This window comes from Scyliorhinus canicula, chromosome 13 (assembly GCF_902713615.1).
Source record: "Scyliorhinus canicula chromosome 13, sScyCan1.1, whole genome shotgun sequence".
In the NCBI taxonomy this organism is placed as follows: domain Eukaryota; kingdom Metazoa; phylum Chordata; class Chondrichthyes; order Carcharhiniformes; family Scyliorhinidae; genus Scyliorhinus; species Scyliorhinus canicula.
Window position 1 is genome coordinate 123,676,091 of NC_052158.1, and position 25,504 is coordinate 123,701,594.

Below are 25,504 nucleotides of genomic sequence, written 5' to 3' on the forward strand. Positions count from 1 at the left end.
ATTTTGTACTGGTCGTTGTTTTATTGTTGTTGTTTTTGTCGTTTCTGTCTTTGTTCTTTTCGTTGTCGTTCTTGTTGCTGTTTTTTTTTCATTTCTGTCTTTGTTGTTTTCATTGTCATTCTTGTTGTTGTTTTTGTCATTTCTGTCTTTGTTGTTTTCGTTGTCGTTCTTGTTGTTTTTGTCGTGCTTGTTGTTTCTGTTTTTGTTGTTTTCGTCATTGTTCTTGTCGTTTTTCTTGTTGTGCTTGTTGTTTCAGATATCATCAAATTAGCGAAGTTGTCCCACGTCGAATATCCAAACGGAGCTTTTCTTGCCATTTTGGTCTTTCTTGGTCTGCAGCTTGTGTAGTGTTATAGTAAGCGTTGTGAAGTCTCCTGGTACCATGTGTTGTTCCTTGTCTCTGAATAAAGCTCGTAGTCTTAAAATTGAAGTAGATTCTTTATTGTGAGTTTGTTCTCTCTCCAGCGCTTAACTTATCTGACATCTGCTTGTCTGCTCTGCTCTGCTCCAGGCTGCCGTTCCTGTGAAGTGTCCTCTTACTTCCTGTCTCTCTAATTATACCTCTCCCATGCTCCCTCTGGTGCTTGCTCAGTTGTATTGCATCTACATTGACCCCTTATATATGTACAGATCACTACATCCAGCACCACTCAGTCCTTCACAGAGCACGTTTCACGCAGGATTGACTTTAATTGGCCAGCCAACATAATATCACATTAACAACACAATCTCAGGAGGAAGTGTGTTTCACATCTGTTCCCACCCACGCTAACTTCGGGTGCATTCTGAACATAAAATTCAGGCCATAGTGGTAGAGTTAAGAAAATTAAGAATTTCGAAATGCACAATGGTGGCCAGTGTGTTCAATCACTATATATGCTTGGCACTGTTGTAATCACATTTGCAAACAATCATCAATATCTCCGAAGGAAGGGGGATGTGGTGATATGCCAGCAGGTGGTCATGTAAGCAGCAGTGTGACCTCCCACCAGCAGGTGGCATCAGATATAAGTCAGGGCCCATCCAGCTATCCTGAGAAAGTTGCAAGATGTACATGAGGATAGGCGTGCACAGAGGTAGTTCGAGGGGAGTCTAAAGAAACTCTATGTAACTTGCTCTGTACCTGTTTGTTACCTTACCATATGAACATTATTAAATCATGGTTTTGGCTAAGTCACCAGCAGTTCTGAGATTACTTACAAGACAAAGAACATGGAACACAACAATCCTGAAGGTTACGTTGGTTGAACAACCCCCTACAACATGACTGCGCATCCAGAAAGATACTTTGATCAAGGTCAATACAGCCATGTGTGCTCTTACCCTCAGTCAGGTTGTTGCCAGCTTGCCTCCTTTAGCCTAGAGTCTAGTACAGCCTTGTACTAATTGCATAACTGCAAGCATTATGCCATGTAAGCCGTAGGAGGTTTGTAGTGAGCATGTTGCTTACGTCCAACAGTTCTGGCCCCCTTAACAGGTTTACCCTGCTTCGCTTTTTGACATGAAATGAAATGAAAAATTAAAATCGCTTATTGTCACGAGTAGGCTTCAATGAAGTTACTGTGAAAAGCCCCTAGTCGCCACATACCGGCGCCTGTTCGGGGAGGCTGTTACGGGAATCGAACCGTGCTGCTGACCTGCTTGGTGTGCTTTCAAAGCCAGCGACTTAGCCCTGTGCTAAACAGCCCCTGTGACATTCCTCTGTGACAGACATGTGGGCAATCAGATCAAATCAAATGTTGCCCCAAACCTGAATAAATTCTCACAAGAATGCGCTCTGAGTTGATGAACCAAACTCCTTCAATTGACATTTGGCGTGTATTAACATGTATTAACATCAGCTGAGCCCTGATCGCCATGTTCTCAGCCAAAAATTATTAGTGAATCCCTTCAATCTGCCCAAAATTGCAGTCGTTGACTCCTCCCAGATGCCCTCAGATCCTTCCAAGTGATTTTTTCCCACTGTTATTTTTCAACTGCATCATTCCAGCTCTTTGTCAAAATGGTGCTATTTCAGTTCCTGTTTGAAACCAACTTCCAACCTCCCCATCTTACCCTTCAAGTCCCTCCTATCCTCCATCACCACCGCATCCAAATTCCCCTTCCTCTGACCATGCCCAGGAAGCGCAATACCGCCTTCTTATCTTCCGGGACCTCCATGGCTGCGATGGCCTTGACCTTGTCTGTGTCAGGACACACACCCTGCTGAGAGATCTGGTCGCCTAGGAACTTGAGTGTCGTCATGCCAAAACAACATTTGGCCCTGTTCAGCTTCAGGCCTTTGGGGTGGACACGGCGGAATACCTGCTGGAGATAGGAAACATGCTCCTCAGGGGTCGTGGACCATATTATGACGTCGTCTACGTACACACGAATCCCTTCGATGCCCTCCATCAGCTGCTCCATGATGCGATGAAATATCTCCGATGCTGAGACGATGTCGAACGACATACGGTTATAGCAGTACCTGCCAAACGTTGTGTTGAAGGTGCACTCATCAAGCTGGATTTGCCGGAATCCATGTGACGCATCTAACTTTGTGAAAACCTTGCATGTGCCATCTCACTGGTGAGTTCCTCCCGCTTCGGGATGGGGTAGTGTTCACGCATTATATTCCGGTTGAGATCCTTGGGATCAATGCAGATGCGCAGGTCTCCAGAGGGTTTTTTAACACACACCATCGAGCTGACCCAGTCAGTCGGTTCGGTTACCCTGGAAATGATCCCCTGCTGCTGCAGCTCCTTGAGCTGTTCCTTCAGGCACTCCTTCAGCGGAGCTGGGACCCGGCGTGGTGCATGAACCACTGGCTTGGCATCAGGTCGCAGTAGGATCTTGTACCGATATGGCAAAGTGCACATCCCGTCAAACACATTTGGATACTGAGTGAGGATGTCTTCAATGCCAGCTTGAAGATCCACGTTGGAGGATATTGTTGAATAAACCCGCTGCACCAGGTTTAGCTTTTTGCAGGCACGTGCGCCCAGTAAGGGATGCACTGTCCGGCTTGACAATTTCAAACCTTGGCCGTGCATGGGTGCTCTAGTTGGAGACGAGTAGATGGCAGGACCCCAGTGCCGTGATGTGATTACCGTTATAGTCCAGAAGCTGGCAGGCTGCTGGAATGACCTTGGGGGGCTTTTGGTGCGTTTGAAGTCTGCCTGTGAGAGGAGGTTGGCAGAAGCACCTGTGTCCAGCTTGAACTGGTTGGAGCAGCGGTTGACCTGCAACACCGCATGCCATTCGTCCTCCGAATCTACAGCGAGGATGGACTGAATGCGAAATGAGTTAGGTGTGGCATATTCACATATGGTAATGATGCCCACTCGGTAGGCGAACTCCAGGCACGTGTCCTCTGGGTCCGTTGTAGTGCCAGGATCAGAATCATGTAATCATCGTTGCACATTTTGGATGCGCCGTCGTCGGAATTGGGAGCGCTGGCCTCTGACTGGTGGTGCAGACCTGGATCGTGTCCAGGCTCCCCGCAGTTTAAACATCGCCTGCCTCTTGCATGGCAGTGTTCCTTTAAGTGGGCGTTGCCGCAGTTCGGGCATGTCTTGACATTGGCGTAGTGACGCGGTGTGCGTCATCGCACATGCACAATGCGGTCGGCAGATGTCTGAACCTGCGCCGTGTGGGTGGCGGCCACTTCGTTATCCCGTTCGCATCACGTATGCGTGGGGCACCGGGAAAAGCGCGCGAGATGGCTGCTGTCTTCAATGCTGAGGCGCTGCATCCGGGAGATGGCCTGCACACTCTCTGCCTCGTGGGAGGCACGTTTCTCATTTTCAGCCGATTTGTATTGGGAATACCGATTTTTTGCGGGCTGATGCACTGTACATGATTCAATCGTGACTGGCAGAATCATATGCTTGATTTTTAAGAGCTGCTCTCTCAGAGGATCAGAGTGAACTCCAAACACAATTTGGTCTCTGATCATGGAGTAAGCAATATCACCAAAGTTGCAGGACAGCGCTAGCAGGCGGAGGTTAGTTAAGAAGGCATTGAAAGATTTAACTTTACCTTGAAGACGTTGTTTGACTATGTAGCGCGTGAAGATTTCATTGGTGTCCACTTCACAGTGACTATCGAACTTGTCCAGGATGGTCTGAAACTTTGTCTTGTCCTGGCCTTCAGTGAAGTTAAACGGGTTGAAGAGTTCAATGGCTTGATCACTCACTGTTGAGAGGAGAAGCGCGATCTTTCTTGCATCAGACGCACTCTCGAGGTCTGAAACTGCGATGTACAGCAGAAACTTTTGCTTGAATGTCCACCAGTTGGCACTGAGATTGCCGGAGGTCCTGAGCTGGTGAGGAGCCTGAATCTTCGTCATGGTGCCGGGATACAGTTGCAGGTCGTCACTGAACGAACTGAGGTAAGCCGCCTTAAATTAGCAGTCTCTAGGTATCATGTCGTGTTAGGTACACTTGTATAACACTGGCTGCAACTGGATGCAGCTTAGATCAGAAAGATACTCCAGACCTTGAAGTTAGTTCAATCAGGTTTATTGAACTAAGAGCACAGTTAGCACAGTTCTCTGTGAGTTCGACTCTCTGCTAACTTAAGTGTGGTTACGCTGTCTGACTGAACCAGACTAGCTCTCAGCCACGTGGTGGAGGTGTGAGATTGTAACAACACCCTTGACTGACTCTCTAGATGTTCATCAGTGGAAAGAGGCAGAGTGTCAGTGCCTCGTGTCTTTTATAGTCAGATCCCACCCCTGAGTGTCCTGCCTGCTTATTGGCCATGTCCTGTTCTCTGTGTCCATTAGCTGCTTGTCTGTGCCTGCCTGTATATCATTACAACGCCCAGGTCTGTGCCCAAACTGGAGGAGCTACAAAGCCAGGGGACTCAAAAATGAAGATGCTCAGAAGGAGCTATGTCTGGTGGCCCCGACCCGACATTGAGAACATGGTGAGACAGTGGCCATCCTGCCAAGAGAATCCGAGACTTCCGCCGTCGGCCTCGCTGCACCCCTGGGAATGAACAGGGAGACCCTGGGTACGAGTACATTCATGGGATCTAAGTTTCTAATCTTAATTGACACACATTCCAAATGGATGCCGTTCATCGAATGGCCTCCACTATTTCCAGTGCCACCATAGAGAGACTCAGACAGTCATTCAGCATCCACGGAATATTGGAGGTCCTCGTAATGAACAACAGAACCCGGTTCACCAGTAGGGAATTCCTTGTGTTTATGAAGACTAATGGAGTGAAGCAAATCTGTACGGCACAATATCACCCACTCTCAAACAGCCTAGCCAACAGGCAATCCAAACAGCATGAAAGAGCAAACCGCAGGCTCACTCAAGACAGTACTAGCATGATTCGTCTTTAATTATAGGACCATGCCACACAGTACAACAGGAGTTGCATCAGCAGAATTATTAATAGGTCAATGCCTCCAGACCAGATTCAGCTTAACGTTTCCCAACTTAAGCAGAGACATAGAGTGGAAGTAAGAGGCCCAGAAGGAAAACAACGCCAGACAGAGATCAGACAGGGTCTTTTGGCTGGAGACAACGCTCACATTTGAAATTTCGGAGACGGCTCCCCTTGGGTATTGGGAGTCACAACATAGAAACCAGGGCCCATACCATATAAGACCAAAACCAGAGAGAAGATCTTAAGAAAACATGTAGATTTATTGATTGATTGATATTTATTGTCACATGTACCGAAGTACAGTGAAAATTGCTGTGTTGTAACTTCACCAAGCTGACATCTTATTCTGAGGTCTGCCTGGTCCTGCTCCTGGCATGCCCTCCTGCACTCTTCATTGAACCAAGGTTGATCCCCTGATTTGATGGTAATGGTAGTGTGGAGGATATGCTGGACCAGAAGGTTATAGATTGTGGTTGCATACAATTCTGCTGCTGCTGATGGCCCACAGCCCCTCATGGATGACCAGTTTTGAGTGCTAGATCTGTTTGAAATCTATCTGATTTAGCGCAATGGCAAACAATGGGGAACATCCTCAATGTGAAGATCGAGCTTTGTCTCCATCAGGACTGTGTGGTGGTCATGCCTACAAATGCTGTCATGGAAGGATGCATCTGCGACAGGTTGATCATAAGGATGAGGTCCACCATGTTTTTCCTTCCTGTTGGCTCACTCACCACCTACCGCAGACTCAGTCTAGCAGTCATGTCCTGAAGAACACAGCCAGCTCAGTCAGTAGTGGTGCTACTGATGCACTTTTGGTGATGAACATTGACATCCCCCACTCAGAGTACATTCAAATGTCAACTAGATGATGTTGGATGCAACACAGAATCACAAGGTTACAGTGCAAAGAAAACAAAAGCAAAATCATTAAACTGAACTAAACCCATTTTCTCCAAAATCACAATTGCATTTTAAACCTTGGGGTTAATTTCATATTTGTCTTTTCGTAATTGCAAAAATGTGAATGTGAAATTACCAGTGCCTAAGCATAGTAAATTGCAGAAAACCCATTTTCAAATATACTTAATGGAGTTACTTCTGATTTTACACAAAAGGTTACACAAAAGGACCCCGGGTTACAATCACCTCAACAGGCTGGATTTTGGGAACCTGAGGTTGGGGCGAGAAATAGGTCCCAAACTCACACTTGCTGGCAGCCAGACCTGCTGAGTAATATTCCCAGAGACAGCCTCTTAATTGGCTGCTTGTGAGCTCTTCATTCATTTAAGGGTACCAGACGGACTCTCAAGGTGTCGGCCGAATCAGACATGCTGAGGCAGGTAGCAGAGCTTGGGACACCACCAAGTAAAGTCAATTAAAAACAAAAACAAAATCAGGCAACTGAGGAGAAACCCCTCTGAGGGGGATTGTTGAGATTGCTGAGGCAACTCTGCCTCCTCAGGGCCCCCTCTGTGGGCCATGGAGTCTCTAGCTCCAGTGCCCATCCAGCTGCTGCAGGGATGCTGCGTCCAATAGGCTGGCAGCTTTGCCAAGCAGCGGGTCACTGCCCAACCCTTGCCAAAGCATCTGCGACTCTATAAAATAGCCCTTAATCGCATTTAACTGTGCAAATCCATTGCCCGCCTGCTTGAAGCAGGCAGCTGATCCATCTTCCCAATGGCAGAACTGCATCGAGGCTCCATGCCAACATAGCATCTCGGTATTTTACTACCTCTCCCCACTTCCATTTCCACCACCTAGGACTAGAAAATTCTGGTGAACATCTTGAAGCAAAGGTGCTATGTATCATTTTTGACGAGAAAACCAGAGTGAATCCCGTCGGCCATGTCAGCATGATCTAGACTGGAATTGTAAGACACTTGAGAAAAAACTTTTTTAACTGGAGTCACGTCGTGCCCATGGCACAATGTGTCTGAATTGGCCACCTGGGGTCATCTGAGTAGTTAAATCAAAGGGGAACTTCATTTAAATAGCCACAGTCAAGAGGATGGCAACAAGAAAGTCAGCTCCAAGGTTCACAGAGGGTGCCTTTACATGGATGTTGGATGCTTTGGAGGAGAGAAGGGCAACCATTTACCTGCAGACGGGAGATAATGGGAGTGTCCAGTCCACCTGACTCACCCCATTCAGAGATCGAGGTGCCTCTGACGCAGCAGACGGAACAGGGTTGCACCACAACTCTTGTACCACCTGCAAGTAGGCCAGGGCCGTCCAAGACCCGGCCCCCCAGAGGACAACCACACCAAGGTAATCGTAGGCATCAGGGTGTGGCAGACAGCAGGCTGCCTAAACCTCAGATGTGGAACCTGAGGAAACACCTAGACCTAGAAGTGAGGTTAGGAGGGTTAATAAATTGTAGTTGCAAAGCGTGGGCTCTCATGTCATTAGCGACTTTAGAATGTAGAACTCTGATGTTTGTATTGATTTGAACTCCCCAGATACTTAAACCTACCTTTGTTACCCACTTTTAGGCTACCTGATCTCCACTGATTTGGTGAAAACAATGGCACGTCTAATATTAGAGATGCATTCGGACCAACAGTGCCTCCTAACCCCCTCTGTGCGATGGTGTTAGAACAATGAGGGGGGAGGGGCTAGGAAATCATTAGCAGTTTCACCTGCATAAATACAGCTGGCCAGTATGGAACCAGCAAGGTAGGAAGCAGTGGTGAAGCACGGCTGCTGCCGCGCATATACTACTGTAAATAAAGTTCTTTTCTTTTGACTCTGCAAACTCATCCTTGATTCTTTGTGGCCGTCACAAAATTAACCCAGTTTTACACCCAAACTATCCACCCAACACCCCCCCCCCCCCCCACCGCCCCGAGTTCCCCGTTCCCCCACAAAGAAGACTCCACTAGACTGACTGACCACCCCCCCCAACCTTGTCCCATCAGCTAACAGTAACCAGCTCCTTAAAAAAAGTAATGAATAGCTGCCACCTTGAGTAAAACCCATCCACAAACCGCCCCCACAAACAAAGGTAGATATTAACGACAAAAAAGCCTTCAAAAGAAAGACTGGGAGACACTGGAACACAAATAAAAATTTGAAGATTGTTCACCTTCACCGTCTGACGTTTTCCGCTGAAGTCAAAGGAAAGGCATCCCACCTCTTCAAACCAGTCTCCACCCCATCCACCAAACTGGCCATGTTAAGCCGATGGAGCGAGGCCCAATCATGGGCCATCCAAATTCCCACATACCAGAAACTAGTCCTGGCCAGACAAAACAGTATCCTGCCCAGATCAGCTCCCTGCCCTGAAAGAATTCACTCTTTCCCAGGTTTAGCTTTTACCCTGGAAAGGAACAAAACTTCCCGCACACCTCCATTATCTCCCACACATTGGAGAGAGGGTCCATAATGTATAATAACAAATCATCCGCATATAGAGACACCCTATGCTCCCTCCTACCCGGCTCAATCCCCCTCCACCACAAGACGATCTCAGCGATATGGCCTCCAGCTCAATTGCTAAGGCAACCAACAACGGGGATAGTGGAGCCTCACCCCCCAACCGTCCCCACCACCACCCCAGGGATCTGATGAGACCATGTGATGGAATGGCCAGCTCGTATGCAAGGATCACCCAGGTGGACGGTGGAAAGTGCTACCGTGGGCCGGAGGCAGTCATTGTCAAACGATGTAGAGCACCAAAGCTCATCGCAAAACGGGTTGTCATCATCTCTCCATCCCTTGGACCGGACCGACTGTTACTACCCACCCAGGGCCTCCACGTGTTCATCTTGTTAATAAATCATCTTACTAGTCAAGGAACCAGATGTTCTGTGTACATCTGTACTAAAGCCACAACACAGTCATAACACCCTCCTCGGCCTGTTGGACGGACGGCTCTCCATCCTGAACAGCTGCCTCCTGTTCCTCTGGGGCTCTACTGCTGCACGGCCCACTGCTGCCCACTCCATTGCTGCAGGTTCCTCCTACTCCTCAAGCAGCTCCAGCTCGTAGAGCCGCCTGGCATCCTCCAGGACTGTGGCAATTAGCGGGAAGGCCACTTTGCTGGTTGAATTCCAATATCCATTGTCTGCAGCGGATGAAGAGCAGACATGTTAGCATGGTGCATACCCCGGTGCCCAACCAGGTCCACCCGGCTACTTGGTAGCCCCGGCTGGCACTGCAGGCTCCACCCCCGCATGTCCCTTCCCTCCCCCAACCCCGCACCCCTGGCCCCGTTGGTGGGTGGCACTGTGGGGCCACTGTGCGCCCATCCCTGATGCCAGGGTACCATTGGGCTGCACTGCCCCTGCCAGGGGTAGGCACGCAGCCCCCGTAGGGGCTACTGTTGGTATTGCCCTGGGTAGGTCCCCGTTGGGTGGCGGCCGATGAGGAGGGGTATGCTGGGGGCTGGGGCGCGGGAATGGGTGGGGGGGGGGCTTGGGGTCACTCTGCAGAACCAGGGGCTAGGGTGGGTGGTCAGTGGGGTGCGCAGCAAGGTGGCTGCCTCGCAGGGCGCGGTAATGGTGATCCATGCCTGGACATGCCCCAGTCCCGTGGGGGTCACCCTGGCCACTCGGTCTGTTCCCCCCATTCCCCCCACTGCCCCCACCCCTCCCCGGCCCTGGCAGGACACCCCCCCCCTCCCCACCCAGTCAGCATGGCCTGCTTCCGGGCCGGCAGCCTGCAGTCGCTCCTCTGCTGGTCCAACCTCCTCTCTCTCTCCTTCATCAGCCACGACACTGGTTTCACTTGTTGGTTGTTCTGGGTGAGTGTGCTTAACACTCAATTTGGCTCTGTTTCTTTACTTAGTTCTGGAGTCGCCAGGTATCGTTAAGACACCGCCACAAGTTCAAGGTGAAGTTCAAAGCAATAAAACCATACACTAATTAGTAAGTCCAAACAACTGAGTTTATTATAATATAATTATAATAACTACCCATGCACACCTAAAAGGATTAAACTGATTCCTACCGCTAAATAAACTAATACTTATCTCGAAGGAACTGCCAGGTCAGGGAACAAGGCCTCTTGCTCTGCTCTGGTCTGCAGACTTCAGGTTGGTATAAGTTAAAAGGGGTCAGAAGTGTCTATCTCTGGTAGCGATCGTTGTGAGACACTTACTTGCTGGCAGCTGCTGTCCGAACCCTCTCCTCTCTCTCGTTCAAGGTCTTCTTGGCAAAAGCTGGTCGAGGTGCTGGTCCACGGAGAAGTGCTGGTCAAAGAGAGAGGAGGGCTGGACAAGAAGACTGAACCATGTGTGGGACCTGTCTTTTATAGGTCCCAGGGATCTGCGCCCCTTTGGGCGGACTCCCTTACCTGCTTGGAATCGATTGGGTCTCTTCCCAATCGATATGCTGGAATCCCCCCAATACTGAGGCTGTTCCTTAGCTACTGGGCGGGCTTTCAGGCTCTTTGTTTTTGAACCTTGCTGGTACCTGAGTGTCTGGTATCCTTTACAATGTTGCAGTTACTTCCCCATTTGTGTCCATTGTCTCTGGAATCGTACCATTAACATGCTAATTATCCCGGTGATTGCCTCATTAGTATGCGGAATGTTCGTTTTGGTGCTGTCTGCTTTCTTAGCAGACAGAATCCACACCTGCTAGGTGGAGCCTGCTGGCACTGCAAACATTGTCCATTTTATCCTATATGCTTTGCGTTCCTCCATTTTGTATTCAGGGAAATGGCCAACTTCGGTGGCTACACACTATTTTTGAAAGCACAAATGAACCGCACTGTTGGGGGCTCAGCCCATCGGAGGAGGAGAATCATGGTGGCCCCGGAGAATACCGGGTCGGGCCCTCTAATAATATGCAAACGGTGTTTACTGTATGTTCGTTTCAGAAGGCTTTGACGCCGCTGTGGAGGTGCTAGAGAATTGCGATTTGTCGTCAAATTGGCGCCTGCTGCAATTTTGGGGTCGGAACCGATTCTCCGCCCAATAGCCTTTACCGATTTTGACGCAGCTAACGGAGAATTCCACCCATGGTTTTTCAATTCAAGTTCTACATCCCTTTAAATCCGAATTCTCTATTTGAACAGCACCACAGAAGCATCTTACAATGCAAGGTGTGCTTTGCGTATACTTCCCTTTCAATAAAGCAGAACAAAAGCTGGCAATCAGTAGCTAGTGGTGTCCCTCAGGGATCCGTGTTGGGCCCACAATTGTTCACAATTTACATTGATGATTTGGAGTTGGGGACCAAGGGCAATGTGTCCAAGTTTGCAGATGACACTAAGATGAGTGGTAAAGTGAAAAGTGCAGAGGATACTGGAAGTCTGCAGAGGGATTTGGATAGGTTAAGTGAATGGGCTCGGGTCTGGCAGATGGAATACAATGTTGACAAATGTGAGGTTATCCATTTTGGTAGGAATAACAGCAAACGGGATTATTATTTAAACGATAAAATATTAAAGCATGCTGCTGTTCAGAGAGACTTGGGTGTGCTAGTGCATGAGTCACAGAAGGTTGGTTTACAAGTGCAACAGGTGATTAAGAAGGCAAATGGAATTTTGTCCTTCATTGCTAGAGGGATGGAGTTTAAGACTAGGGAGGTTATGTTGGAATTGTATAAAGTGTTAGTGCGGCCACACCTGGAGTATTGTGTTCAGTTTTGGTCTCCTTACTTGAGAAAGGACGTACTGGCGCTGGAGGGTGTGCAGAGGAGATTCACTAGGTTAATCCCAGAGCTGAAGGGGTTGGATTATGAGGAGAGGTTGAGTAGACTGGGACTGTACTCGTTGGAATTTAGAAGGATGAGGGGGGATCTTATAGAAACATTTAAAATTATGAAGGGAATAGATAGGATAGATGCGGGCAGGTTGTTTCCACTGGCGGGTGACAGCAGAACTAGGGGGCATAGCCTCAAAATAAGGGGAAGTAGATTTAGGACTGAGTTTAGGAGGAACTTCTTCACCCAAAGGGTTGTGAATCTATGGAATTCCTTGCCCAGTGAAGCAGTTGAGGCTCCTTCATTACATGTTTTTAAGGTAAAGATAGATAGTTTTTTGGAGAATAAAGGGATTAAGGGTTATGGTGTTCGGGCCGGAAAGTGGAGCTGAGTCCACAAAAGATCAGCCATGATCTAATTGAATGGCGGAGCAGGCTCGAGGGGCCAGATGGCCTACTCCTGCTCCTAGTTCTTATGTTCTTATGTTCTTAAGTCAAAACATTATTACATGTGCAAATGAAACAAAAGGTGACAGATTTACATAGACATAGATATTTTGAAATGTGTCTGCTATCATTTATATAGCCCCCATCTCTCTTTTTTCTTGAAGATGCTTCACATATTTCTATTGAATGACGAACATGAATGCAAATTGATTTATGGAAAGAATGACCGCAAAACAGAGCATTTGCAGCAGCGAAAAAGCCAGCTGTTGTGTTCAATTTTTTATACAAATCTCTTCAGGTATTTGCTGGTTACAGGACAACAGTCAGTAGCCCACATTTGTGTTTGCATTTGTCAGACAGTTAATTTATTTGCTTGGTATATTTCTTTTCCTCCAATCTATTAACATTAATAGAAAATAGCATAATTTTATTATAAGAACGCTGGTTCTAAGAGGAGAATGGTGCAACCGATGGTTCCTTTGCTGAACTGTACAATGCTTCACCAAATTATATTGCTTTCACAATAAAGAGTTCCAATCAACAAATGTTGAAGTGACAGCCATGCTAGATCTTGTCATAAATTTTATATTTTGAAAGCTGTTAGAAAATTGAGATTGTTTAAGTAATTGATATAATACTATGCATGTTGAGAATAAAATATAAGTTTAAGGCCTTAATTTGTGTTTCTGTATTTGTGTGATAAGAAAGTGTTAAAAATTCATTTTTGCTTCATATTAAACAAAAGTGTCTACAAGCCTATAGGTTTTAGTTTCACTTGAAACTTGCCTGCATTGTAATTGAGGTTTTATGACATAAAAGCAATCACAAACTTTTTTTTTAAAAGCTGTTGCTTAGCAACCACAGGCTCACATTGAAAATCAGAAGCATTTGAGTTCAGTTGGAAATGAAATTAAATGAAATGAAAATCGCTTATTGTCACGAGTAGGCTTCAATGAAGTTACTGTGAAAAGCCCCTAGTCGCCACATTCCGGCACCTGTTCGAGGAGGCTGGTACGGGAATTGAAACAGGTAACCTAGAAGCAAGACACTTTCTATAGCAACTGCCACTAGAGGCAGGACAATACAGAGATGCAGAAAGCAAGTCCCTGAAGTTAAAGAATATATAAAGTCCAAGAAACCAGACAGTTCCAGGAAGTTAAAGGAACAAACAATGGAAAACGAGAAAAAAATATTCTATTCAATGAAGTCAGGAGCAGAGAGAGTGGCTCCCAGTAAAAGACATGGTTGCAAGTGCTAACATGGAGACGTCAGCTAGTGAGAAGCCAGACAGCCAAGGTGGTCCTCAGGTCAGTGGCACCTTAATAAAGCCTGCAAAGAGGTAGGCATGCCTGGGCACCTGAGGAACTGTGTTGTACCTTGAATGCATGTGGTGTTCCAGGGCAGAGGGATAATGAAAGGTACCTTTGTGGTACCCCTTTCAGGGCAAGTATAGCCTTGCTTAGGTAAGGAGACAAAACTGTGCACAGTCTCCAGGTCTGATCACACCAAGGCCCCGGCAAATACAGGAAGACGTTCTTACAGTGATATTTCAACCCTCTTGAAATAAAGGCAAACATACCACTTGTTTTCCTAATTACTTGTTTTACTTCCATGCTAACTTGCTGTGATCCACTAACAAGGACACCCAAATCCTTTTGAATTCCAACAATTGGTAATGCCTACTTTTCTAAAAAAATACTTTGTTTTTCCATTCTTCCTACCAAAGGGTTTATTTCAAAGTAAATATCACACTTTCTCACTTTTTACTCCATCTCCCAACCAGTCTATATTAATTTGCAGCAATTTTGTTCAACCTCAGAACTTCCTTTCCCACCTAGCTTGGTTTTGTTTGCAAACTTAAATCCTCTAATCTAAGTTACTGATTGTGAAAACTGATGTACAAGGATTGATGCTTGAAGCACTCCATTAGTTATACCCAGCCATCCTGAAAATGTTTGATTACTTCTGCTCTGTTGTATATTCTTTAGCCAATTCTCAATTTGTGCTATCACTTCCCATGAGCACTAATCTTGTGTAGCAATCTCTTGTGTGGCACCTTATAAAATCCCTTCTAAAAATTCAAACATACTAGATCCCCTTATCTTCCCTGCCAGCCGCCCCCTCAAAAAATCTCTAACAGACTTATCAAACATAATTTCACATTCATAAAACCATGTGGCTCTGCCTAATCAATTTGTGATTTTCCAAGTGCCCTCTTAACAGATCCTTCATAAAAGATCCTAGGATGTTTCCCATTACTGATGACAGACCAACTGGCCTAAAGTGCCCTGTTCCTCTCTCTCCCACCTTTCTCAAACAGCAGGATTATATTTGCTACCTTCCCAACCATGGGGACTGTTTAGAATCTAAGGAATTCTGGAAAATCAAAAGAAATGGATCCATTATCTCTCTGCAGCCAACTGTTTTAAGACCCTGGGGTGTAGACCATCTGGTCCAAGGGATCTGCTAGCTTTTAATCCCAGCTATCTGCCCAGTACTTTTCTTTTGCAAATAGGCTGATTTAGCTCAGTTGGCTGAACAGTTGTTTCCTGATGCAGAGTGAGGCCAGCAGTACAGGTTCAATTCCCGTAACGGCTGAAGTTATTCATGATGGCCTACCTTCTCAATCGTGCCCCTTGCTTTAGGTGTGGTGATCCTCAGGTTAAACCACCATCAGTCAGCTCTTCCTCTCAAAGGGGAAAGCAGCTGATGGCCATCTGGGACTATTAGCGACCTTACCTTACTTTATTTGTAAACCAGTTTATTTATAATCTAACTACTGTTCATGAAATGAAAGACGAGAGACAGAAAATGCACTGTCAATACATTGTTTCCATTATACATCTAATGACTCACACTGTGATTCAGAGATTCAGTGTATCCACCCACTTCCTTCAGTCTCCTCAGCCACTTCTGTCACTGTCCTATCTTATCATTCCACCCGCCAATGCCAAAAGCCTAAAAGGGCAGAAGGAGGTTGGAAATTGTTTCCAGTACAGTGAGGAAAGATAAAGGGCACTGAAATCGCTGGCACCCCAACACAGCACCCCATTTGTGGTCCTTGATCCTCTCCCACCTAGTTCCCACCCCTTCCACTGCCATTCCCTCTATCCTATGTCCGTCCCTTTCTGCCTTGTAATTTATTTATTCTTCTGTTGCTACGCATTGACTATATCCCAATTCTTTCCTGTTTTCTCCTCACACTGTCACTCCTCTATCACTTTCCCCACAATGAGCAGGAACAGTTCAAGTACTTGTATGATACTGCTAGTAAAACAGAAAATGTTAGAACTGCTCAGTGAGTCTGGCAGCTTGCTTAAGAGAGAGAAACAGAGTTAACAGGTATTATATTACAATGTTTTATATATATATTACTCTTTATCTAGCAATTTGTTGAAATATAGCCATAGTCTTCCAGTGATGATAAAGTAATTTATTGAGTAATATAAAATCATCTCGTGAGTTCTTTTTACTTAATACTGTACCAGTAAAACAAACAAACAACTGTAGAATAAACTTACTAAATTATATGATACAATACTCTGATAACTATGATAACTAATAACTTCTTCTCTCTAACTTTCTCGCTTCTGTTCTTTCTGCAATCCTGACACACACTCCTGTAGGAAAGAGCGGGAAAACATTATATAAGTCTTGATAGTGTGGCTATCTAGTGTTCAATTGCCTGTGCTTGCTTAACATAGTCTGATCATGTATTACTACACACAGAGATCACTACTTTGCCCCTTTTTTAAACATTTTCTTGTGGATATAAAAGAAAATTTTACATTAGAAATGCAGTGTTACATAGTACAGCAAACACTAGAATTATGTTAAAGTTCACAAATTACGTTGATTTGGTTTCTTTCTTTTTTTGTAGATCTTCTAAATTTCAAAGGTGAAATAGAAGTTTTAATGTTCTTGCTCACTGGTGGATTAGAATGTAGTTGTTCAACATGCCTTGATTCAGTGTGATGTAAGTCAAGATCAGGAAATATTTATGTTTGACCCTTAACTTGAAGAAGATCACGACAATGTCTTCTAATGAGAACATCATCTGAAGTCTTTATCAGGTATGATCTAGGTGTGATTTGTCTAATAATCTGAGCAATGTCAAACCAACCTCTTTCAGGAAGTCAGAAGCGAACAGTATCATCTTCTGCTAGAGGTTTCAGATTCTTGGCATGTAGATCATAGTACTGTTGCTGTTTTTTTCTCTGATGATGAAGTTTTTGAATAGCATCATGCTGCTCAGGATCAGGAATATGTAGCTGAGGTAGAGTTGTTCTGTTGTTCCTGTTAAATAACATCTGGGCTGCAGATAATCCTGATGCTGAAGGTGATGATCTATAAGTCAGCAAAGCTAAGTAAAAATCAGATTGTGAGTCTCTGGATTTACTCAATAACTGTTTAATTACGTGTATGCCTTTTTCAACCTTTCTGTTAGACTGTGGGAAATGAGGGCTTGAGGTGATGTGGTCGAAATTGTAAGTCATGGCGAATTTTTTCCATTCACAGTTAGAGAAACACAGACCATTATCAGACATGATGGTTTGAGGTATTCCATGTCTTGTAAATGTGTCTCTGCATGCTTTAATAACAGCTGTGGGTGTGAGATCATTCAATTTCATGATTTCTGGGAAATTTGAATAGTACTCAATGACTAAAATGTAATCTTTACCAAATGAATGAAAGAGGTTGACACGTACTTTCACCCATTGTGGCGTAATGATGTCCTGCTGTTGCAATGTTTCTTTGCACTGTCAACTTTGGTGTTGTATAACATGACATGATCATGTCTGAGATACCTTGATTAATACCTGGCCAATAAATTGATTGCCTAGCTCTGCGTTTACATTTCTCTATGCCTAGATGATCTTTGTGAAGTCTAGTAAGCATTTCTGACGTCATGCTGTCTGGAATGACGTTTCGGTCAAGTCGCAGTAGAATTCCATCTAAGATGTATTCAGACTGTTCAGACTGTCTCCTCTGGTATTGTGGACAACGACCTTTTGGCCATCCATTCTGCAAGTGATGGATTACTCTGGTCAAAGTGGCATCCTCTGTGTCCCCTCACGTTTTTGTTGAAGTTTGTGATCGGACGCAGGAAGTAATTCTCTGAAAAGTTGTAGATGAGCATTGTAGATGTCATTGATTGATTCTTCTTGTATGATATCAGTGTTAATCAATCGTGACAGAGTGCCAGCTATGACTAACTCTATAGATAAGATTAAAATCATATATTCACAATTTCATCATAAGTCTTTGTAGTCTCGGTGTCATACCCTTAAGATTTTTGTTGATAATTTTGACAGAAGGACGATGGTCTGTTTCCACAGTAAATCTTGGTAAGCCATATACATAATCATGGAACTTTGTAATTCTAGTCACAAGTTGATGGAACCATCAATTCACTAGACACGTGCTTTAAGATATGAACAGTCGTTTTAATCTACTTACTACAGAGCCAGCCTGTTACCCGTGAACTCTCGATGAACAGCAGGCTGGCTCTGGGCAAGGGCATTTATACAGCAGTCCAGGGGGAGGAGTCATGGGCGGAGCCAAGGGTGGAGCCCTGTACAAACTCCTGAGCATTCCCAGAGCTACTCCCCCTAGTGGTCGGATAACGCTACTGTGCTTGCAATGGTATTGGTAAATACAATGTGAATTACTAAGTTACATTCACCACACAAGTCCAAGACACTAATTTTCAATCTGGGCGTACCTGTACTCAGTTGAAATCATTGATCTGGATGCGTAGGCGATGGGAATCCAATTATTGAAATAGTCTTGTTGTTACAGAACTGCACCTATGCCATTCTGACTGACATCAGTCAAAATTTTAGTGGGCTTGGTTGGATCAAAGAATGTCAAGCTTGGAGCCTGGATCAACTGTGGTTTCAGATCTAACCATTCTTCAGTGTGAATCTGAGTCCATTCGAAATCAGTGTTTTTTCTGATTAGACAACGTAATGCAGTTGTTCTGCTTGAAAGATTTCAGATGAATTTTCCTGGAAAATTCACAAATCCAAGAAAGCGTAAAACAGCTTTTTTGTCTTTCGGTTTCTGCATTGCTTTGATGGCTTGAATTTTGTCTTTGTCCGGTTTAATACCATTTGCTATTATGTTGTCACCAAGAAATTTCAGTGATGAGGTGGCAAACATACATGGAGCTTGGTTCAGCTTTAAACCATGTGTATTCTCTTGAACATCTCTCCGAGTCGTATATTGTGTTCTTCTGCTGTCGTGGACCAGATGATTATGTTATCGACATAAACACAAACACCTTCAAATTCTCTGTCATTTGTTCCATTATACAATGAAATATTTCTGATGCAGAAATAATTCCGAAGGGCATTCTATTGAAACAATACCACCCGAAAGGTATGTTGAAGGTGCAGAGGATCTTGCTGGAGTCATCAAGCTGCATCTGCATCTAATTTGGTGAACATTTTGGCATTGGCCATCTCTGAGGTGATTTCCTCTCTTTTCGGTATTGGGTAGTGCTCTCGACGAATATTTCGGTTGAGATCTTTAGGATGCATGCATATCCTAATGTCACCCATTGTTTTTTTCACATAGACTAGGGAGCTCACCCAATCATTTGATATGATTCCTTGCAATTGTAACCTTGAGAGTTCAGCTTTCAATCTTTCTCTGAGAGGTGCTGCTTCTCGTCTTGGTGGATGTATCACTGGCTTGGCATCTTTTTTCAGAAGAATTTTGTATTGATATGGCAATGTGCCCATGCCATGAAAAACATCAGAGTATTCTTTTAAGAGTTGTTGGATGTCATCTTCTATAGTAGCTGTCTCAGAAGCATTGAGGAAGTTTCTCTGAATCAGCTGCAAATCTTCACAAGCTTTAGCACCCAATAGTGAAGATCGGTTGTCATCCACTTTTTCAAATTAGATTTTTTTGTTAATGTCCCTGTTGGTGGCATTTAAATAACACAAGCCATGCGAAAAAATATGATTGCCATTATAATCTTTTAGCGAACATTCTGCAGGTACTATGACACAGTAACCTTTAATAGTAGATAAGTCCTTGGAGTTGAGAAGATTCGCTGAAGTGCCTGTATCTAACTTGAATGATACTGGTATATCTTTGATACATACAGTAGTCATCCATTCATTGCTGACTTGTTGATTATTTGTTGCTTGAAGATTCCTTTTAGTTGCGCGAAAATATTTTTTTGTTGCTTGAAGATCTGCCTTGCTTGCTTGAAAACCTGCCTTCGTTGATGCTTCAGCCACTCCAACAAAGAAGGTATTTGCTAAAGAGAAAATTTCAGCATCTTGAGGAAAATCTTGTGTTGATTTGATTTAGTTCATCTTTGTCAACAGCTCTCAGGTTTTATGTGCAGGAGGGAGATAACTTACTGATGATTGACACTGAGAAGCATAATGATTCATCTCTGAATATCTCAAACAGCTTTATCCAAAAGTTTCCCTTTAAATGGGCTTTCCCACTTCTATGACACGTCATCACGCTGTCGTCGTGACATATTAGTGACGTTCAAGCATACACAGACCTCTTTTGCGGAGCCTCGCATTTCTGTGCGAAGTGCGCATGTCCCGAGTTGGGAAAGGCGTGCGCTGGGCAGCTGCCGTTCCAAACTTTCTTCTGTGCTGCCTGCAACACCATTTTTATTTTCTCAGCCTTGTGGTAGATTTTTCGTACTGACTTTTAGTTTGTTCACTAGAGATGCATTTTTCAATAGCAATTTTCAATGTAAGATAATTTTGACGTATTAAAGTTTCTCTTAAAGATTTATCTGTTATACCATAAACGATCTGTTCCCTCACTAGAGAATCATCAAGATCAGCATAATTACAGGTCTGAGCTAGGAGTCTTAGATCAGTAATGAAGTTATTCACTGGTTCTCCAACTTTTTGCACTTGCTTATGAAATCTAAATCGCTCTAAAGTTTTGTTAGTTTGCATTCTGCAATGATCATCGAATTTCGCGATTACAAGATCCCAGAATGGGACAATGGCTCCAATAACCATAACCTTTCCGTTTTTTTAGAAAACGTGGAGTCGCAGGACCAATAAATATATTTAACAACAAGGAAAAAAACATTAAATGTGAAAAGTTGGATTATGATACAATACTGCTTTACTCCCCCTTAGCTTCCCGAATATAAGAGATTGTAAGGTTAACATGGGTTACAAAGTAGACTACAATGGTCTCAGTGACATAAAGTGCCTTGATAATCACAGGTTGACTGGTAAAACACATACTCCACTCTGAATGTCTGTGGATTTCTCCTCAAAGTCCCCCCAGATGACTCCTATACTGTGAACCACCTTGTCTCACTGAACGCCAATTTCCACACGGGTGATTTTAGATTCCGCTTTCAAAAAGACATAAAATCTTTTGAACAATGCAGTCCCTCAGAGGTATCCATCAAGAATTCACTTACAGGTTTCACACCTTCACCCTTCAGGATTTCTTTGTCTTCATAGTTTCTTTAACTATCGATTTCCAGACTGTGTTAAAAATTGCATCAAACTTACTTTTTTTCAAATTCAAGGATCTTATTTTATAACAAACAAAATATTCTAATAAACTTTTCATTATTACAAAAAAAGGTCACTGACACAACACCCATCCTAACTGTTATAACCTGCTTGAATAGTATTGGCTGGGAACTATTGGGAAGTATTTTAGTTTAATAACATTATCAAAATTACAGCAAAAAGTACAAGGACACCAAAAACATGGCACCCAGAACACACTTACCACTTCCTCCCCCCCCCCTTCCCCCTCCGCCACCCTCCCCCCCCCCCCCCCCCCCCCCCCTCAACCTACATCAGTGGAAATGCACTTTTTTAGGAGGGTAATAAACATGCTGATGAACTGCAGGTACTTTCATGGTTAAATCAGTCCAAAGATGTGCGGGTTAGGTGGATTGGCCATGCTAAATTGCCCGTAGTGTCCTAATAAAAGTAAGGTTAAGGGGGGGCTTGTTGGGTTACGGGTATAGGGTGGATACGTGGGTTTGAGTAGGGTGATCATGGCTCGGCACAACATTGAGGGCCGAAGGGCCTGTTCTGTGCTGTACTGTTCTATGTCTATCACTGTTGTGGTGGATTTAACTGGGAACTCCTTCGTGGGAGGGGAGGGTTTTATTTTTGTCTCTCTCTCCCTAACGCTGTGCTCTGAGGCGGTGTGTCTCTTTCCCGTGGTCTGTGCTCCTCATTCCTCATCGGGGAACCTTTCCTCCGATGTGAAGCTACCGCCGAAGGGGGGGGGGGGGCGTTGGTGACCCCTCTCTGGTGGTCTGTGTTGCTCGCCTGGCCTCGGCGGGCACCTTTCTGCTGTTGTGGGGCTGCTGTTGGCATGTTTTTGGCACGTTACTGTTTTCTATTCGCTTTGACTATACTGTCTCTGTATGTTGATGAATTGTTTAGATGTCGATAGACTATACATATGTTGTAAGGGGAGATCCCTCTCTCTTCGGCCACACACCGGAAGGTTGGGGGGGAGGGGTTTGGCTCTCATTCAGTGGCCTGTTTCATGACTCATTGTTTTGAGTTGTCTTGTGGCTCCTTTGTGAGAGAGGGGCAGCTCTCTTACCCTCTCTCCCACACTGTGCCCTGTTTGGCGTTCCCCTTTTTGGTGGTCTGCGTTGCTCGCTGGAGCTCCTTTCTGCCACTGTGGGGCTGCCATTATGGGCGGGGATGGTAGTATGTGCGTGTACTGAAGGTTTTGTATCTTGTGACTGTTTTTGATATGTATCTGTTAATAAACCAAAATACTACTCACTAAGGATTGTGGTGAGAACACAAATGGGCTCTGGGGGCTCTCAATTCCATTGCTGAGAGATTGCTGCAGGCATTTGCAGACATGAGAAAGAGAGAGAGGGGCAGAATAATCCTTTTTCAAGATCAAGGAGATTGATGCCTGTGCCGGGAACACGCCACTAGACAGAGAATCATTGAACATATTCAGCAGAAGTACAACCAACAGACTAGCAAACTGTTTGCAAAATTCGATAGAGAATCCATCTGAATACTTTGCTTTATCCATTGTTGCTCGTTATGCTTTCCCTTAATTTGCTCTGTGTTAATTACCTTTGCTCAAAAGTCGCCAGGTATCTTTCTGATACCACCACAGGGTTCAAAGCCAAGTACTGATCAATGACTCAATACACCAGTTAGTAAGTTTGAAATCAATACACATTTATTTACACACACAGTCAATTATTACTCATGCATAAACTCTACTCGCTAAACTACAACTACTACTAAAAGCCTATACTTAGCTTCGAGTGGCCCACACAGTCAGAGGAACAATGGCTGTTGTCCGGTTCTGGTACTGCTGGCTTCGAACTGGGATAGGATAGTAGCTAGGAGTGTTGACCTTAGACTTACTTGTTGGTACTTGGCGGCCTCTCGTCGCTGAGAGCCAAATGCCAAGTTGAAGATGGAGAGGAGTCAGGGTGAGAGAAGAGAGCAAACTGACCTTGGGGACTCTGTTTTATAGTCCCCAGGGGTTTCGCGCCCTTCTGGGCAGACCTCGGACTTGGTCCCAATTAATTGGACCATGTCTCAATCGTTCGTATTGATTTTCTCCAATACCGGAGTTGTTCCCTGATCGTTGGGCGGACTCTATGTAACCGTTTGCCTGCCTTTGTTTTCGCTCCCACTGGCACCGGGGAGTTTGTCCTGGTCTCGATTGTTTCAATGTTTCTTTTTGTGTCCCCGGAGATAGCTCATTAATATGCTAATGGCTATTGGTTTCAGTTCTGTCTGGGTTCTGCAAATCTTAATACACAGGAAACCTTGCACCTGCTTGTTTTCCCTAGTGTTGCCCGTTTTTCCCTGCACTCTTTGCGGGTATCCATTTTGGAATCGGGACGTGGCCACCCCAGGTGGCTACGCCATCTGCATTAAACAACTACATTTCATGATCTCCTCCTGTGCAACCGGCTCCTCCAGCTCCTGGCTTCTGGGAAGGTCAACCCATCAAAAAATTGTAACATTGTCAAATCCTCCTCTGGAGGCTCAGACTTGTATAGTTCATGGTAAAAGGCCTCAAACACCGCATTAACCTTCTCTGGGGCAGAAACCAACCTTAACCTGAACTATCCCTTTCACTGCATCAGGTGGCAAAGATGTTGGCCTTCTCCCCATACTCATAAAATGTCCCCCTCAAGCAATGAAGTTGATCACCGCCTTCCCCATTGACAACTCAAAATCCATCTCTAATTTATATCTTTCTGCCAAAAGCTCCAGCATTGGGGCAAGTATTATTGAACTTTGGTGTTATGGGCCAGGGTTTAGAAAACTCCAAAGTATATCATGAAGTTCACCTGACCCACAACTGTTTATAGATTTTGGTTATGAGGAGCACAAGGGCCTACCTTTCAGGTGTTATACAACAGAGGCCTGAAGCACTTCTAATCAAAAACAAAGTTTCTTCTACAAATTCAGTTAACATTTCTATAAACACACAGTAAGCATTTTTATCAACTACAAACATGAATACAGTTCTCTATATATATAACCCTTAATAACTTCCCTTTCAACTGTTTCAATTTGATAACAACATCCAATAAACCAAAAAAAAACTTTTACCAAACAGTAGGCTTGAATTATTTCCAGAAAACAGTTATCACTTTTAAATTATCAAGTGATCTGGACACCTTTAACATGCAAAGAGAGACACACAAAAAATACTTCCCTGTCTTTATCCAGCTTCCAAAATATGGAATGAAAGTAAAACTCAGAGCCACAGCCAGCTTCGAGCTCACAAATGAAAGTTAAACTCAGAGCCACAGCCCAGCTCCACCCACACAATGACATAATTGAAGCCATGTGATGAGACAAAACATTTCTTAAAAGGACACCCCATGACACCTCCCCCCAAGAAAAAAAAATAAACCATCAACTTCAAAGATTGTTTCATTTTTCACCATTCACTTTCCTTTCAGAAAAATTGACAATAAATATACTATTTCTGAACAAAAACAAAGCAGGCAATCATTAATAACAAAACAGTCCATTTTACTTCTCCTTCCACCATCGAACCTGCTTCTCTTCATCACATTCGTGGAAAGTATCGGCTATCATGTTTTCTCGTCCTGCCACATGTATTATTTTTAAATGAAATGGCTGCAATAATAAACTCCATCGAAACAGTCTGGCATTGTTATTCCTGAATCGCTCCAAAAATGTCAATGGATTATGATCAGTAGATATAATTGTTTCAGACAAATTGCTGGTAACATAAATATGAAAATGTTGCAAAGCCAGCACCAAGCTCAAAGTCACTTTCTCAATCGTTGAATACTTCCTCTGGTGATGATTATTCAATTTCTTTCAAAAATAACCAATAGGCCGCTCTATTCCTTCGTAATAATCTTGCAAGAGCACAGCACCTACACCCACATCACTCGCATCGACAGCCGCTTTGAATGGCCTTGTTCATCATGGCCGGAGACTTCAACAAGGCCAACCTTAAGAGTGTACTGCCAAACTTCCACCAGCAGAACTCCTGTCCCACCAGGGGCGACAACACTCTTGACAACTGCTACTCAAAAATCAAGGGCGCCTACCGTTCCATCCCCCGACCGCACTTTGGGAAAGCAGACCATAAGACTGTGCTCCTTCTCCCAACATACAAGCAGAAACTCAAGCAGGAGAATCCAGCTAAGAAGGTTGTGCGGTGCTGGCCCGAGGAAACAGAAGAGCTCTTGCGTGACTGCTTAGAGACAGTGGACTGGTCCATATTTAAGAACTCAGCGACCAATTTAAATGAGTATGAAACCACTGTCACAGACTTCATCAGCAAATGTTTGGATGACTGCGTGCCAAAGAAAGTGGTACGTACATTCCCCAACCGGAAACCATGGCTCAATCGTGAGATTGACTCCCTACTGAAGGACAGATCTGAGGCGTTCAAGTCAGACGACCCTGACCTATACAAGAAATCCAGGTACGACCTCTGCAAAGCCATCCAAGATGCCAAGAGGGAATATGAAACCAAGCGAGAGTCACAGACAGACTC